The 15,161-nt window shown below is 44.2% G+C and overlaps 1 protein-coding gene across 1 annotated transcript in view; it reads left to right on the top strand.

Annotated features, from left to right (window-relative positions):
• Positions 1-15,161, top strand: part of L3MBTL4 (L3MBTL histone methyl-lysine binding protein 4) — a 155,469-nt gene that overhangs the window by 114,055 nt on the left and 26,253 nt on the right.

Here is a 15,161-nt window from a genome sequence, read left to right as displayed (position 1 = left end):
TTGCACCCCAGAAAAACAAAACTTTGTTGCCTAAGCACCAGCAGGCATTTTTTTTCTCGTCTACATACTTCATTTGGCTTTAAAATAATTGTTATTCAGTCACCCAGTTGAGTCTGACTCTTTGTGACCACATGGACTGCAGCACGCCAGGCTTCCCTGTCCTTCACTATCTCCCAGCTCAAACTCATGTCCATTGAGTTGGTGATGCCATCCAACCATCTCATCCTTGTCACCCCCTTCTCCTCCTGTCCTAAATCTTTCCCAGTATCAGAGTCTTTTCCAGTGAGTCAGCTCTTCGAGTCAGGTGGCCAAAGTATTGAAGCTTTGGCATCAGTCCTTCCAATGAATATTCAGGGTCGATTTCCTTTGAGATTGACTGGTTTAGTCTCCTTGCTGTCCAAGGAACTCTCAAGAGTCTTCTCCAACACCACAGTTTGAAAGCATCAATTCTTCAGCACTCAGTCTTCTTTAAGGTCCAACTCTTGCAATAGTAATTGTTGGCACATGACTGGCCTGACGTTACTGCTGACCACATGCAGTAGATGCCCCCAAGGCCAGTGCCGTTGTTCACTCACCCAGTTGTTGTTCACTCAGCCAGTCATGTCCAGCTCTTTTCAACCCCCTGGACTGCAGCATGCCGGGCCTCCTTGTCCCTCACCATCTCCCGGAGTTTGCCCAAGTTCACATTCATTGCTTCAGTGAGGCCGTTCAGCCATCTCATCCTCTGACATCCTCTTCTCCTTCTGCCGTCAATCTTTCCCAGCATCAGGAACTTTTCCAATGAGTCCTCTGTTCTCATCAGGTGACCAGAATACTGGAGCTTCAGCTTCAGTCCTTCCAGTGACTATTCAAGGTTGATCTCCCTTAAGATTGACTGGTTTGATCTCCTTGCTGTCCAAGAGTCTTTCAGGACTCTTGTCCAGCACCACAGTTCGAAGGCATCAATTCTTTGGCGTTCTGCGTTCTTTACAGTCTGGCTCTCACAGCCATATGTGACCACTGGGAAGAGTCACCATAGCCTTTACTACATGGACCTTTGTTGGCAGAGTAATGTCTCTGCTTTTCAACACACTGTCTATTTGTCATCGCTTTCCTGCCAAGAAGCAATCATCTTCTGATTTCATGGCTGCAGTCACTGTCTGCAGTGATTTTAGAGCCCACGAAGAGGAAATCTGTCACTACTTCCACTTTTTCCCCTTCCATTTGCCATGCAGTAATGGGGCCATGGCTACTTCCATTGCCATCACGATAAAGGCTGCATGCCCAGACCAGCGTGCCACGCTCCCCCAGCTCAGCTCCAGCCGCAGCCTCACCTCTGGTCCTGCCTTTCCTCACACAGGCAGATGCTTCACCCAGACCAGTTGACCTGCTTATTCATGTCCCCAAATGCTCTCTCCTGCATTTCACTTGTGCTCAGCCTTTGCTTTCCTCCTGCCCTCATTCCCTAGATCTCTGTGGTCCCATCCATCACTCACCTCCCCCTTCTTTCAGAACGGACCCAGCTGCATCCTCTGCCTCCTCCCAACCACACAGATCTGAGCCCTCCCTCTGGTCATCACGAGCACTACTATACACCCAGGTCTCTCCTCCCCCTGTGCCATCTCCAGCTCCAGGTCATCTGTAGATGCTCACAGACCCTCTCACCCTCCGTTGCTGGGAGGCGATATGTAGGGGAGAAGAAAGCTGGCTTTGGAGTTTGTTGACTTTGCCTCCAGACTCATTCACCCTCCATCATCGACTCACTGTGCCCTTAAGATGGGCAAGTAGTTTAACATCTCTGAGCCTCAGTTACTTGACTCATAACAAGCATCCTTGTAGAGTTTTTGTGGGAATGAAATGCAGTTAAGTGAAATGAAGAGTCTGGGAGTCCTTAGGCAGCACCTACCTCACTCAGGAGATGTAACTGAATCTCAGCAGTTTACAGAGTTTGACTTGGTGTAGCTCCCTGATGATGTAATAATTTTGAAAGAAACAATTATTCCTAAATAGATCTGTGATTAATTGCACTGCTTTGTATTTTTTGAAAAGCCACTTAGTAAACTTATTTGATTTGTTTTTAAATTGCCTTTTAAAATCCTCATCAAAATTATATATGGCATACTGGCTTCTATTTTTTTTTTTTTTTAATTTTGTAGAATAGAACCTTGATCTTCATGGTATTGTAGAGGGAAGCTTTCAGATAGTTTGAAAATCAACTCACCTTTATAAAACTTATAAAGTTTGAGGGAAAATACCCAACTATTTGCCAAAAAGATGTAAGCAGAGCTAAAAATAGTTCTTTTTTTCCATCTTATTCTTTGCAAAATGACTCTACTGTGCACAAGTGTTTCCGGCATCCTGTGTGGACCAACTTTCTCTTCTAGAGGCTCCCTACTTAAGGCCAAGTCCTCTTTCTACCATTCATGTTCTTGCTTATAAGAATGTAGATAAATCCTGATATCTATATCTATATATATAGATAGATAGATATAGAATTAATAAAAATATTCCACATAGTTTTATGCATGACCAAAAATGCATAAGAGTTTATAGACTGTTATAATATGTTGTTTCACTGACTGTTCTGAACGAACCCTGTAAGGCAAGTACTGACCAGGTTTGGCAGGTCAGGAAGCTGAAGCCTCTAGACTTTTAACTATTCACTCTGGGCCTCCTACCCAGGGAACAGGGTGAAGACATGGACCCAGGCTTTGGGTGGACTCATACCGGTCTGCATCACCGCAGAGTAACTACCTGGGATGGGTATGTACCGCAGTGGCTGTGTGCAGGTCCTTTTTTTAAGACCAAAAGATGGGATTTCAAGAGCAGTTCTTTCTCAGTTACTTGCTTTTTTGATTAAAAAAAAAAAAAGTCTTCATGGTTAAAAAGCATCTGATTAATGGAATGCATTTTTACATGACATACATATTTTTGCAGGGCTTTCCTGGTGGCCCAGACAGCAAAGAATCTGCCTGCAATGCAGGAGACCCAGGTTGGATCCCTGGGTTGGGAAGAATCCCCTGGAGAAGGAAATGACAACCCATCCAGTATTTTTGCCTAGAGAATTCCATGGACAGAGGAACCTTGTGGACTACAGTCAAAGGGGTCTCAAAGAGTCAGATACGACTGAGGGACTAACACAAACACACACACACACACACACACACACATGTTTTTAGAACATGTAGATAAGATTGCCTCAAATTATGTACCAGTTGGTCTTCCCTGATGGCTCAGCAGCAAAGAATTTGGAGATGTGGGTTTGATCCCTGGGACAGGAAGATCCCCTGGGCAAGGAAATGTCAATCCACTCTGGTATTCTTGCCGGGAAATCCCATGGACAGAGGAGCCTGGTGGGCTACAGTCCATGGCGTCTCAAAAGAGTCAGACATGACTAAGTAAGTGACTAAGTGATAATTATGTACCAGTCACTTAGGTTTATGTGTAAGATTTAGTAACTGAATCCATTTCCTCATCCAAAACAGAAACTGAAATAATACTAGAATGTCCACATGAAAGACTTTTCAGTGAGAATAAAATGAGAGCGAGGTTATCCAAGTGCAACCAGAAAATATACCTGCGAAGCAAGGTATTCTACTTTTCATTAAAATCTTAAATATTACAGATCAATTAATCCATCCTCTCAAGTTCTGACCACCTACAATTAATTACTAAGTAATTAGTAACACTGGCAAAGTTTCATTTTAGAAACTTCCACATTCATTACAAACTATGAGCCTCAAGTTTTAATGAAGTTCCATGATGAAAGAGTTGCAGAATTAATCCTCACTGTATCCTGGAGCATCTTAAAAGTTAATTAATTCTCTGACATTCAACAGTGTAACTAAATTACTTTGTACAGTTGTTTGAGCACAATGTCTATAATCTTCTGATTAAAATAAGCACAGAAATCATCAGGAACAATTATTATTTACCACCTACCACACCATCAGTTACGATCATTCCGATCATTGGTAGCTCTTCCTCAGAATCTAAAGATTATTCTCCAGAGACTTTTAGAAACTTTTGGCTACAATAGAACCAGAGGCTGGGGGCTTTGGAGTTTCAAGTTTCAAAGTTAAGAGTTTCTGAACAAAGTTTTTAAATCTTAAACTGGAGAAGACTTCTAACAAGCCTCCACGCTTCAGAATACCTGCTATTTCACCACTGTTTACCTGTGATTTCTATTTAAATTTGTGCTGCTGTCATGATTTATTCCTGCCTCACAGGATAATGAATCCAGGTTTTATTTTTATTTTTGTTCTTCGCCCAGACTTGTACGGCAAACAAAGTGCTTGAAAATCAAAGGAAAAGAAGATATTGAGTTGGTTATACTCCCCAGAGTTAAAAACAAAAGCAACAGCAAAAACACAGACGCTGATTTTTGTTGGGAAGGATGCCTTGTTTGTGTGTTCAGTTGGTGTTATTGTTCCAGAAAGGAGTGTTGGGTAAAGAAGCTTCCAGAGGCCAAGAGACTTGTGCTTTTGTCTTATGCGCTTATCCTAACCCTGCTTCACTACTCTGACCTTCATCTTCTCGTTTTTAAAGCGAAAGACCCCGTCATCTGCCTCCGTGGTCCTCTCTGATCACAGGACAAATCTAAACCTATAGGAACCGCCGTCTCAGTGGTGGAGTCTCTCTCTGCCATCCCCACAGGGCGTGGGGGGAACCAGAAGTGTCTCCTTGTATTCTTATAAACTGGGGGATTGGAAAATGTACTTCGTTAGCAAGATAGGCAAGAAGCTTGCACAAACTTAAGCTTTAAAAGCTGAGAGATTACTGAAAGTGAAAATGTTAGTCATTCAGTTGTGTCCAACTCTTTGTTGCCCCAGGGACTATAGCCTGGCAGGCTCCTCTGTCCATGGGATTTCCCAGGCAAGAATACTGGAGGGGGTTGCCATGCCCTCCTCTAGGGGATCTTCCCAACCCGGGAATCAAACCTGCATCTTCTACACTGAAGGCAGATTCTTTACCTCTGAGCCAAGAGGGATTATTAGAGTGTAAGAAAAAAGAATTGCATATTTTTACTGATTGGGTTTCTTTGCATTTAAGGCTCAATAGAGACAGATGCCCTCTGTTATTTTGAGGTTATATAGTAACAAGCTAAGGAATAAATTTCCCCTTGGGTGTGTTAATTTGGTGTAATAATTCCTATTTGGTTGGATGAAAATGTTGATCATTTGTAATTAGTATGTCTTCAGCCACAGTAGTTCTATGTTTGTATCTTCCAGAATGTGATAGGAGATATGTTTATCTTCTAGAGGAAAAGAAAATTAGTGAGTTTTCTCCTTGTTTAACTAAAAGTTCAACAGATTAGCATAGTTGGGTTGCACTGTACTTCCCCTCCAATACAATTACCCATTCGACTTTTCTTAGAAGAAAAATAGGTGCTTTGCAGTCATTGATCAACAGGGCTGTGACTCTATGGGCTGATTTCAGGCAGAGCCCAAGCTCTGCTTAGCTGAGAGAACTCTGGATTTCATCGCGTCCACAAAGTGGGGAGGAATCCTTTCCTCAGAAAATGGAGGGAGTTCAGTTGCTCTGTTTTGTTGGTACATCTATATGTGTCTCCCTTGCCTGAAGAATTTCCATGTAATATAACTAGATAGGGACATTACTTTAAATAAAATATCTCCTACCTCATTTCCAATGAATATTGAGGGTTGATTTCCTTTAGGATTGACCGGTTTGATCTCCTTGTAGTCCGAAGGATGCTCAAGAGTCTTCTCCAGCACCACAATTTGAAAGCATCAGTTCTTTGGCTCTCAGCCGAAGTGTGGTAATCACAGTCAACTCGAGCAGGATGTTCTAAGTAAAAGGAAACTGGTGACCTTGTAAGAGAACATAATGAATATTCTCAATGTTAGTCCAGAACAATTTCAGCAGCCATCTTGCATCAACAGTGCTGTAAGACAACACGAACGGAGTCCTGGTTCTTATGATAAGCAAGTCCTCTAACTGTCAAACCCTCCTGCTGGCTTCTGCTGCTTTCTGCAAGTGTCAATCAAAATGTTAATGATAAGAACTTAAAAGATGGAATGAAATGGAACTCACGTTTCTCATTAAAAAGGAGAGTTATTAGCTTTATGCGTGCATGCTAAGTCACTTCAGTCATGTCCAACTCTGCGACCCTATGGTCTATGGCCTGCCAGACTCCTCTGATCATGAGATTTCCCAGGCAAGAATACTGGAGTGGGTTGCCATGCCCTCCTCCAGAGGATCTTCCAGATCCAGGGATCAAACCTATGTCCATTATGTCTCCTACACTGGCATGCGAGTTCTTTACCCCTGGTGCCTTATTTTGCTTAAAATGACAAAAAGCAGCCCTGTATCCTGGAGTCAGAGAAGGGCTGAAATTCAGAGGGTTGAGCTGGAGATTTGGAGGTGCTGAGATTCCATTAATGAGTTCCTTTTCCTGCCAGATGCTCTGAGACATCTACACTAACAGGCCCGCCAGAAGCCATCTTGGTGGGGCCAGTAAGCCTCAGAGCAGGAGGAAAATTCTTAGATCTGAGCATGGGGCCTGGATGCCTCTAGCCTCCTTCCAAGGACATCGTGAGCTTTTTTCTTTTCTCTTAGTTTGGTTTTTAGTATATTCTATATTATCATTCATAAACTTCCCTTCATCCTTCTTTTCAAAGTAAACTCTTTTCCTGTGGAGCTCCAGAAACACGTGAAAATGAGAAGCCAGTTTTCTTGCTGAAATCAAGTCATAGTTTATAGTTTATGGATTTTAAAGAATTATAAGCCTTATGGACAAAATATTTTGAATATTCAAATGTGGAGAAAGTTATAGTGCACTGGTGGAAAAGTCTAGTAAAAATAAATCTGCTTTAATAAGGAGATACTTATTTTTAGTTTTGAGGCTTGAGGGGCTGACAGTTCTGGAAACTCAATTCCACAGCACCACGTCTGGTGCGGTGTGGGCAGCCATGCCATGAGCTTCCTCAGAGAACTCCAGAAATAACCCTCTGGGACTGGAATCTGCCGCTGACACCTCCTCTGCCGCGTCTGGTTATGCTAGGATGCAGCTTCACCTGTCCAAGTCACTCAGCCTGGGGGCTTCCCAGGTGGCGCAGTGGTAAACAATCAACCTGCCGATGCAGGAGATGCAGGAGACGCAAGAGGCACAGGTTTGATCCCTGGGTTGGGAAGATTCCCTGGAGAAGGGAATGGCTACCCACTGCAGTATTTGTGCCTGGAGAATTCCATGGACAGAGGAGCCTGGTGAGCTACACTCCATGGGGTGGCAAGGAGCTGGGCACGACTGAGCGACTGAGCACATCACCTGTCCAAGTCGCTCAGCCTGCAGGCATGGTGTCCCGGGATGCAGTCAGACAGAAGTCCCTAAACTGGGGGCCCTCTACATGCTCACTGTCCAGGGTTTGGGCAGAGTGGGTAACCCAGAGAGCCACGGAGAAGAGGATCTCTATTCTGGATCAGAAGTACAGCTTCATGTTCCAGCCCGGAACAGCTCTCCTCCTCCTGGGCTAACACGCAAGTCCTAGATTCTTAGATCCTCCACCCATCCGCCCAGGCCAGATGATTTTGTTGTTCAGTCTTTCCCAGCATTAGGGTCTTTTCCAATGAATCAGCTCTTTGCATCAGGTGGCCAAAGTATTGGAGCCTCAGCTTCAGCATCAGTCCTTCCAATGAATATTCCATGTTGATTTCCTTTAGGATTGACTGGTTTGATCTCATTATTATACACAGTAGTGTATATATGTCAGTCCCAATCTCCCAATTCATCCCACCCATCCCCTTTTCCCCTTGGTATCCACACATTTGTTTTCTATGTCTATAGTGCTTTATTTTTAACGCCCTTTTATGTAAATTCTCTTTTGATCCACCCAACTACTGCTTTGAATAAGGAGATCCTCTCCACCTGACAGGCCAGGAAGCAAAGGCTCACAATCTCAATGGCTTAGCCCTTCAGGCAGCATGTGTGTCTGGATTTGAAATCAGGTCCCACCACCCTTCTGCCAGGACCCTCCCCTATGCCACAGTCAGGAGGACAGCCCGCTGCAGGGCAAGAGCTTTGGAGTGTCCAGGACGAGCTGAGCTCTCTCTCTCTGTCCTTTAGCAGCAAGTGACCTTGGACAGGTTGCCCAGCCTACTCTCTATCACCTTAATGGAAAATGGTGATCACAGTTCCTGAGACAGAAAGCAAACATGAATCTGCTTTATGATTTGGGAAGTACTGGGCGAATATGTTATTATCACCGTCACTGTGATAGCCAGCGTATTAAGGAAACTGCTATTATTTCATGCTACTGCTAAGAAATGTTTTTTTTTAAGTGTCTTTCCAGAGTTACAGACTAAAAACTAGGCAAAGTATGTTAATAAAAATCCACTACCACTGGGGGAAAATTTTTTTAAAGCCTTATCTTTCTAAAGGCAAATAAAGGGAAAAAAAAAAAGTCATCAGAGTAGCTACATGTAGAATAACTCAGAAATCTTATCTTTTTTTTTAGTTTAGTTTCTCATTTCCTTAACTATGTATTATTTTATTATTTACTTTATCATTATTTTATAATCTGATTTTTTACACATCAAAACCATTAAAGGTTTGCAGCCAAAATTTGAAGGAAATGGCATCATCTAAAATTAATAAAGGAAAACGAGAAAACAGTGAATGATGGAGAGCCATGTAAATAATAGAAAAACTATTATCTTTGCTAATAAATATCATCTATGACATAAATGATATGCGATGTACCCCGACAAGGCAACAGTAACCATGGCAACAAGAAGAGATGCAATGCACTCAGATTGACTCCACCAAATACCTAATTGGCACACTAAACGCATTTCAGGTATATTTTCATACAGTGCTGAAGTATTTTTTATCCTTACTTATGTAAGATAATAGCCCCCTTTAATTCATAAAGAGATTAAATTTTCTTGTATCTCCCAATTTATGTAATAGATCAAAACAGAACAGCCCAAGTGTACCGGGGTCAGCAGCAACACCTGTTCTCTACTTGGCAGTGGGGATTCCTAGGTCTGAAGAATTTCAGCTCAGAAATCATCTAACACAGTGACTATCCAGTGATCACTTACATGCATTCAACATGTCAAATTCTGATTATCTCTCTATTTAGGCATGAGCTACTTGGCATTCCTATTTGAAGTCTGCTGTCTGCAATAATGGAATGTCAGAATAGCAGTGATGTCTGGATAGAGAAACTCAGAACCAGGTTTGGCTGAAGGTCTTTTAAGAAAAGAAATGACACTGCCTTGTTCTCTCAGTTGCTCCAGGATCTTGTACCTTCTCTCCTGTCTTACCCTTCTGCTCTAACCTTTAGGAAAAGCTCTTCTTGTCCTAGGACTGAGCTAAGGACTCAGAGCTCAAGGCCTGAGCTAAGGACTTAAGAGCTCAAGGACTGAGCTGTTCTTTACTGACTCTCATTATGAGGTATAAACACCAAGTTTAGTAAACTTGTTCTCATAAAATAGGCACTTTCTCTCCATTAGGGCAGTTTCTTTCCAAGCCCTCAGTACTTATCATGGAGGAAAAACAGGTCTCACATCCTCCACCTGATGGAGAGGCATGGGCTGTCTCTCTTTGATCCTGGAATATTTGAGAGGTGAAGGTTCTTCTGTGTGGCCTGGAGATATTTCTCATTAGCACTGGAATTAGAGATGAGGAAAGCAGGCCTGGCAACACCCTGGGCCAAGCGATGAATAAAGGAGACAAATGCTTTGCTTTGGGGGTGTCCACTCCCCAGAGACACCCACACAGTTCTCATGTGTTCCTAGCCTCTGAGAAAGGAGATGTCCACACTGGGAGGAAGATGAAGTTATATAGAATTCCCTATCATGTATGGATGTGAGAGCTGGACCGTAAAAAAGACTGAGTGCCAAAGTTGATGCTTTTGAATTGTGGTGCTGGAGAAGACTCTTAAGAGTCCCTTGGATAGCAAGGACATCAAGCTAGTCAATCCTAAAGGAAAGCATCCCTGACTCTTCATTGGAAGGACTGATACAGAAGCTAAAGTTCCAATACTTTGGCCACCTGATGCAAAGACTCATAGGAAAGACTGAAGGCAAGAGGAGGATGGGGCGGCAGAGGATGAGATGGTTGGATGGCATCACCAACTCATTGGACGTGAGTTTGAGCAAACTCTGGGAGATAGCAAAGGACAAGGAAGCCTGGTGCGCTGCAATCTTCGGGGTGGCAAAGAGTTAGAGACACAACTTAGAGACAGAACAACAGCAATGAGAACCTACTGTGCAGCACAGGAACTCTACTCAGTGCTCTGTGGTGACCTAAATGGGAAGGAAGTCCAAAAGGGAGGCGATAGGTGTATATGTATGGCTGGTTCATTTTGTTGTACAGCAGAAACTAACACAGCATTATAAAGCAACTACACTCCAATAAAAATTAATTTAAACAAATAAAGCACTGTATTGTTGAAGGTATGCTGTTGCTGCTGCTGCTGCTAAGTTGCTTCAGTCGTGTCCGACTCTGTGCGACCCCATAGACGGCAGCCCATGAGGCTCCTCCATCCATGGGATTCTCCAGGCAAGAACACTGGAATGGGTTGCCATTGTCTTCTTCCGTTGAAGGTATGACCAGTACTCAAACACGTCTCTGTAAGTTCATCACAGCGGATTCATAGCACCTTAGATTTAACCTCCTGACCCACCTCCCATTGGTGGGCATGCCCTAGATGCCCTGTGACTTTTGCTGCTTCTATGACCATTTGCTCAGGTCCCCTTTCAACATAAAAGTAAGCTTCTTCTGCAAAAACTTTGGGGACTTTACTTTGTGTTGGACAGATTGGCATTGAAGTCTGAAGTGAAAAGCCATTTCCGCGTCTCTTGACATTCTTATTCTGTTCACTGACAGTCTTTCCTTTCTTGTGAAGACTGTTTTCTGCTTGGCCAGAAATTTCTCCTTGGAGATGACAGAATTGCTGTCTTAACCATTAATGAATGTTACAGCCCAAATCCTTTTCATTTGAAAGAAATATGAACGTGTCTGCCTGAAGCCTCACTTTATGACAAACCAGAGGGAACCACTGCTGTCCCAAGACCCTCAGCCCCGCTGGTGATGCACCTTCAGACACTGCCTCCTGCCCACTTGGGGAAGCAGTCCCATTCACAGGTGATATTTGCATGTTTAAAAAAGAAGCTGCTGCATGTGGAGAGGAGAATAGTCCAGTCATCTGTGTTTCACACAAGTGCCCTGAAGTTTTGTGGGAAACCCTTCCCTGAGGGCCTGAGAATCTGGGTTGAGTCACGCTTTCTGTGGCATCAGGCATCTGTCACATGCTGGGCTGCATTTGCCTAAACTGTGGAGGTAGCTGCTGTTTATTTCTTCATGATGTTTACATCAGAATTTTTTTTTTTCACTTCTGTGAACATCGTTGTTTTTTTTGTTTAGTCACTAAGTCATGTCTGACCTTTGGTGACCCCCTGGACTGTAGCCCATCAGGCTCCTCTGTCCATGGGATTCTCCGGTCAAGAATACTGGAGAGGATTGCCATTTCCTTTCTCCAGGGGATCTTCCTGACCCAGGGATGCAACCTGAGTCTCCTGCATTGCAGGCAGATTCTTTACTGCTGAGCCACCTGGGAAACCCTCTGTGAATACAGGGGTTGAGTAATAAGAAGTTTCAAAGGAATCCTTGTTTGAGTGTTGTTTCACTGTTTAGCCTTAAAATGAAGAACATTTCCTGAAAAATCTTTCTAAGGCAGCTCTCCCCAAATCCTGCAGAACACACACACAAAACAAGTAGAAGGAAAAATGAAGCTATAACAGGAAAGAAGATGAAACAGGAGGGAGCAGAAAGGTAGAGCAGAGCTTGTAGAGCACAGAGCGAGGGACACAGAAGATTAAACACACACACACTATGAAAGAAAACCTTACTGTCAAGTGTGCCTGCTTTCCAAGCGTGGTCTTGGTGGCCACGCACCTGTACCCGCACTCGGCTCCTTGTAAGCCCAGAGACTCAAGGCATCCAGTGTGGATGGAATGAACTTAATACCAGATGTCAATACTCAAGAGAAGTTAGTCTTGGAATGAATGCCAAAGTGTTAGAAGTTTTCTCTGAGGGCTCCATGCTACCAAAGGTAGACCCTCCTCTCTGAACACATCTAGAGAATTCCTTGGGGAAGCACAGGAGATGAGAAGGTCCCCGTCGTGTGTTGTGGGCAGTGAACGCAGGCCAGGTGTGCTTTGTCCATACAGGTTCTTCTGCAGTAACAAGCAGCGGGGAAGTACACGGTCATAGTGTCTCTTGAACCCTGAGGCAGAAGGTGTACATCCTAGGAAAGAGCTTCAAAAGCAATCAGTTTTTAGACTGTATTTTACTGCCTTCCAGGGGCGTTGGGGTAACCCAGAAGTGAACAGATGAAGGCCAAGCTGTGGGAGGGGAGGGGAGCCAAGCCTCCCTGCCTGGTACCACATCCCTAACCCTGCAGGACCCTCTTGGCCCTTCCTCAGAACCATTTTTTCCTGGATCCAGTCGTTCCTTTGTTCCTGTGGCCTTTAAACACACTCTTCCTACTCATTATTATTCCAGTGTTATTCCAGGCCTGGGGAGGGCGAGGTGGATGAGGACAGAGCTGTGCTTAGTGAGAGCCACTGACAGCAGCCAGGGGAGATGGTGCTGGGAGGTCCAGGAGGGTGTCTCTGAGGAAATGACAGGGGCCCCACATCTGAAGGGGGAGCAGAGGTGAGCTGGGCCTCAGGGCAGGGCAGCAGGGAGGGCAAGGGGAGAAGAGAAGGATGTGTGTGGGTGTTTCCATGAGCTGATGGTGTGGGTACTGTGTGTGTTACGTTGTGTGCTGGGGTGATACATGTCAGAGTCTTCTTCCTATGTTGAGGGTACCCTGCCCTACAGGTACCCTCTGTCCCTCAGCTAAAGATGATGGAGCGGGGTTTGGACCCATCTCACTGCCGAGCCCCCACCCTGGGCCGTCTCCATACTCTGCCTCTTAATGTGAGTTGAGCAGGCTCGTGGGGGCTGCAGACAGTGATGTGTGAAGCCATCTGCTTGCCAAGATCAGAGAGAGTCAGAGGTCTGAGCCCTTGACTTCCCACACCGAGACATGTGAGGCTGTAAAGATGGGGTTTCAAGAGTCCTTAGTGGGAAAGATGCTGAAGCTCAGGATGGAGCAGATCCCCCAGGGCCCTGGGCATCTCTGTCTCTGAGGCAGGGGACCAGTGGAAATGAGTCATGCATTCGCCAGCCCCCTCCCCCATCAGAGCATCAGCAAAAGACCTGCGTGTGGAGAGCAGAGCTTGCTGACCTGGCCAGGCAGACTTTGCCCCAGCATCTGCATGACCTGGCGCTTCCCAGGGGGCGGTAGTGGTAAAGAACCCACCTGCCAATGCAGGAGACATAGGAGATGCAGGTTCAATCCTTGAGTTGGGAAGATCCCCTGGAAGAGGGCAAGGCAACCCACTCCAGTATTCTTGCCTGGAGTATCCCATGGACAGGAGCCTGGTGGGCTACAGTCCATGGGATTGCAAAGAGTTGGACATGACTGAAACAACTTAGCACACATGCACTGCATGACCTGAGTCCTCTTGCAGTCGCTTCTTGAATAATGCTGAGTGCATCTTCCTGACTGTTTATGTGTCCATGAGACCGTGAACTCATGGCACTGGACTCTGCTTGTTTTTGCATCCTCTTCACCTGGCCTTGTGCCACTCCTGCAGGGAACACTCTGTGCTGGATGCATTTTGTCTCATTTCTGGAACTAAGTCTCTTGCCCCTTTCTCTGTAAAAGATTTTGTTGCCTTATCAAATTTATATGTCAGCTATGCAAGCAGTTGTTTTACTAATACACATAATTAGATTACACATTGTCTTAACTCTCCCAGCCTGGTATGTTTTAAAGAGCTAACACTTGCTGGAAATAGATTTAAAAAATCTCCTTACACCATTTGAAAATAGGAAGACAACATTAGTCAGTCCTAAAGGAAATCAACCCTGACTATTCATTGGAAGGATGGATGCTAAAGCTGAAGTTCCAATATTTTTGCCACCTGATACAAAGAACTGACTCATTGGAAAAGACCCTGATGCTGGGAAAGATTGAGGGCAAGAAGAGAAAGGGGCGACAGAGGATGAGATGGTTGGATGGCATCACTGATTCAGTGGATGTGAGTATGAGCAAGCTCCAGGAGATGGTGAAGGACAGGGAAGCCTGGCATGCTGCAGTCCACTGGGTTGCAAAGAGTCGGACACGACTGAATGACTGAACAACAACATTAACAAGGACAGAATGATGTTCGAGTCTTCAGACGCTGGACTTGTTCTTCCAGATACTGAACTTACTGTGGGGATTATAAATGGACAGAACTTTCTAGTAAGATTCCGTGAGCTGTAGATGGTTTTTGCTAGTCATCCAGATGTGCTGTAGCATCGGATTGTGGTGTTCAATTTGCATTGTCCAATTTCCTACCTCGCCGTACATTTTCCAGTATGTTGATTTGTTCTTCGTCTAAAAACTAAAAGTGTCAGAACCCTTTATGCCCATTAACCTACTTACTCACTGGATCTTGAAAGAGAAAATTCTTCACTATTGGTAAAGTACCAAAGAGTCAACTATTTGCAAAACTTAAAAATGGAGATTCTCTCTTTTGCCTCAGAAGGTTAGATGGGGGAAAAAAAAAAACACATGTAAGTTTTGGAACTCACTGTCCTTTCAGCTGCAAAGGTCAAACAAGGATATTTGACCTTTTCCTTGTCATTTGCTTAAATGTCTGGTAACTGATGCTTATTATTCCACAAGAGGCTGAGAAGGTACAGGAAGTCTTGCTTGTTCGTCATGACCAGCATCTGGCAGGGACTAGGCACTGAACACAGTTATTGTAATCCAACATATTGCTTAATTGAGACTTAGGTATGTGTCAGCTGTCTGCCATACTCTGAAAATTATAATGAATTTGATGCTGAATATATGCTTTATTGCTTTATGATTCAGACAGCCCTCCAGAGACTTTGTAAAGTTCTCAGTCATTGTTTTACCATCACTTTAAATTGTATTGTGCTATGATAGCCCCCTTTAATAGGAATTCCCCGTCAATAGCATACTCTTAGTATCAACCTATATCCATAATTTCTAAACTGAAACATCAAAGAGAAAGTATTTATGAAGCTGACTTCAAGGCAGCTTTTTAGTATACTTTTGGAACTACCTCCAATTGCTTTTCAGAGAACT

Source organism: Bos taurus, chromosome 24 (assembly GCF_002263795.3).
Source record: "Bos taurus isolate L1 Dominette 01449 registration number 42190680 breed Hereford chromosome 24, ARS-UCD2.0, whole genome shotgun sequence".
Lineage (NCBI taxonomy): Eukaryota > Metazoa > Chordata > Mammalia > Artiodactyla > Bovidae > Bos > Bos taurus.
The sequence above is the reverse complement of the archived record's forward strand: the minus strand, read 5'-3'. Positions and strand labels throughout refer to the sequence as shown.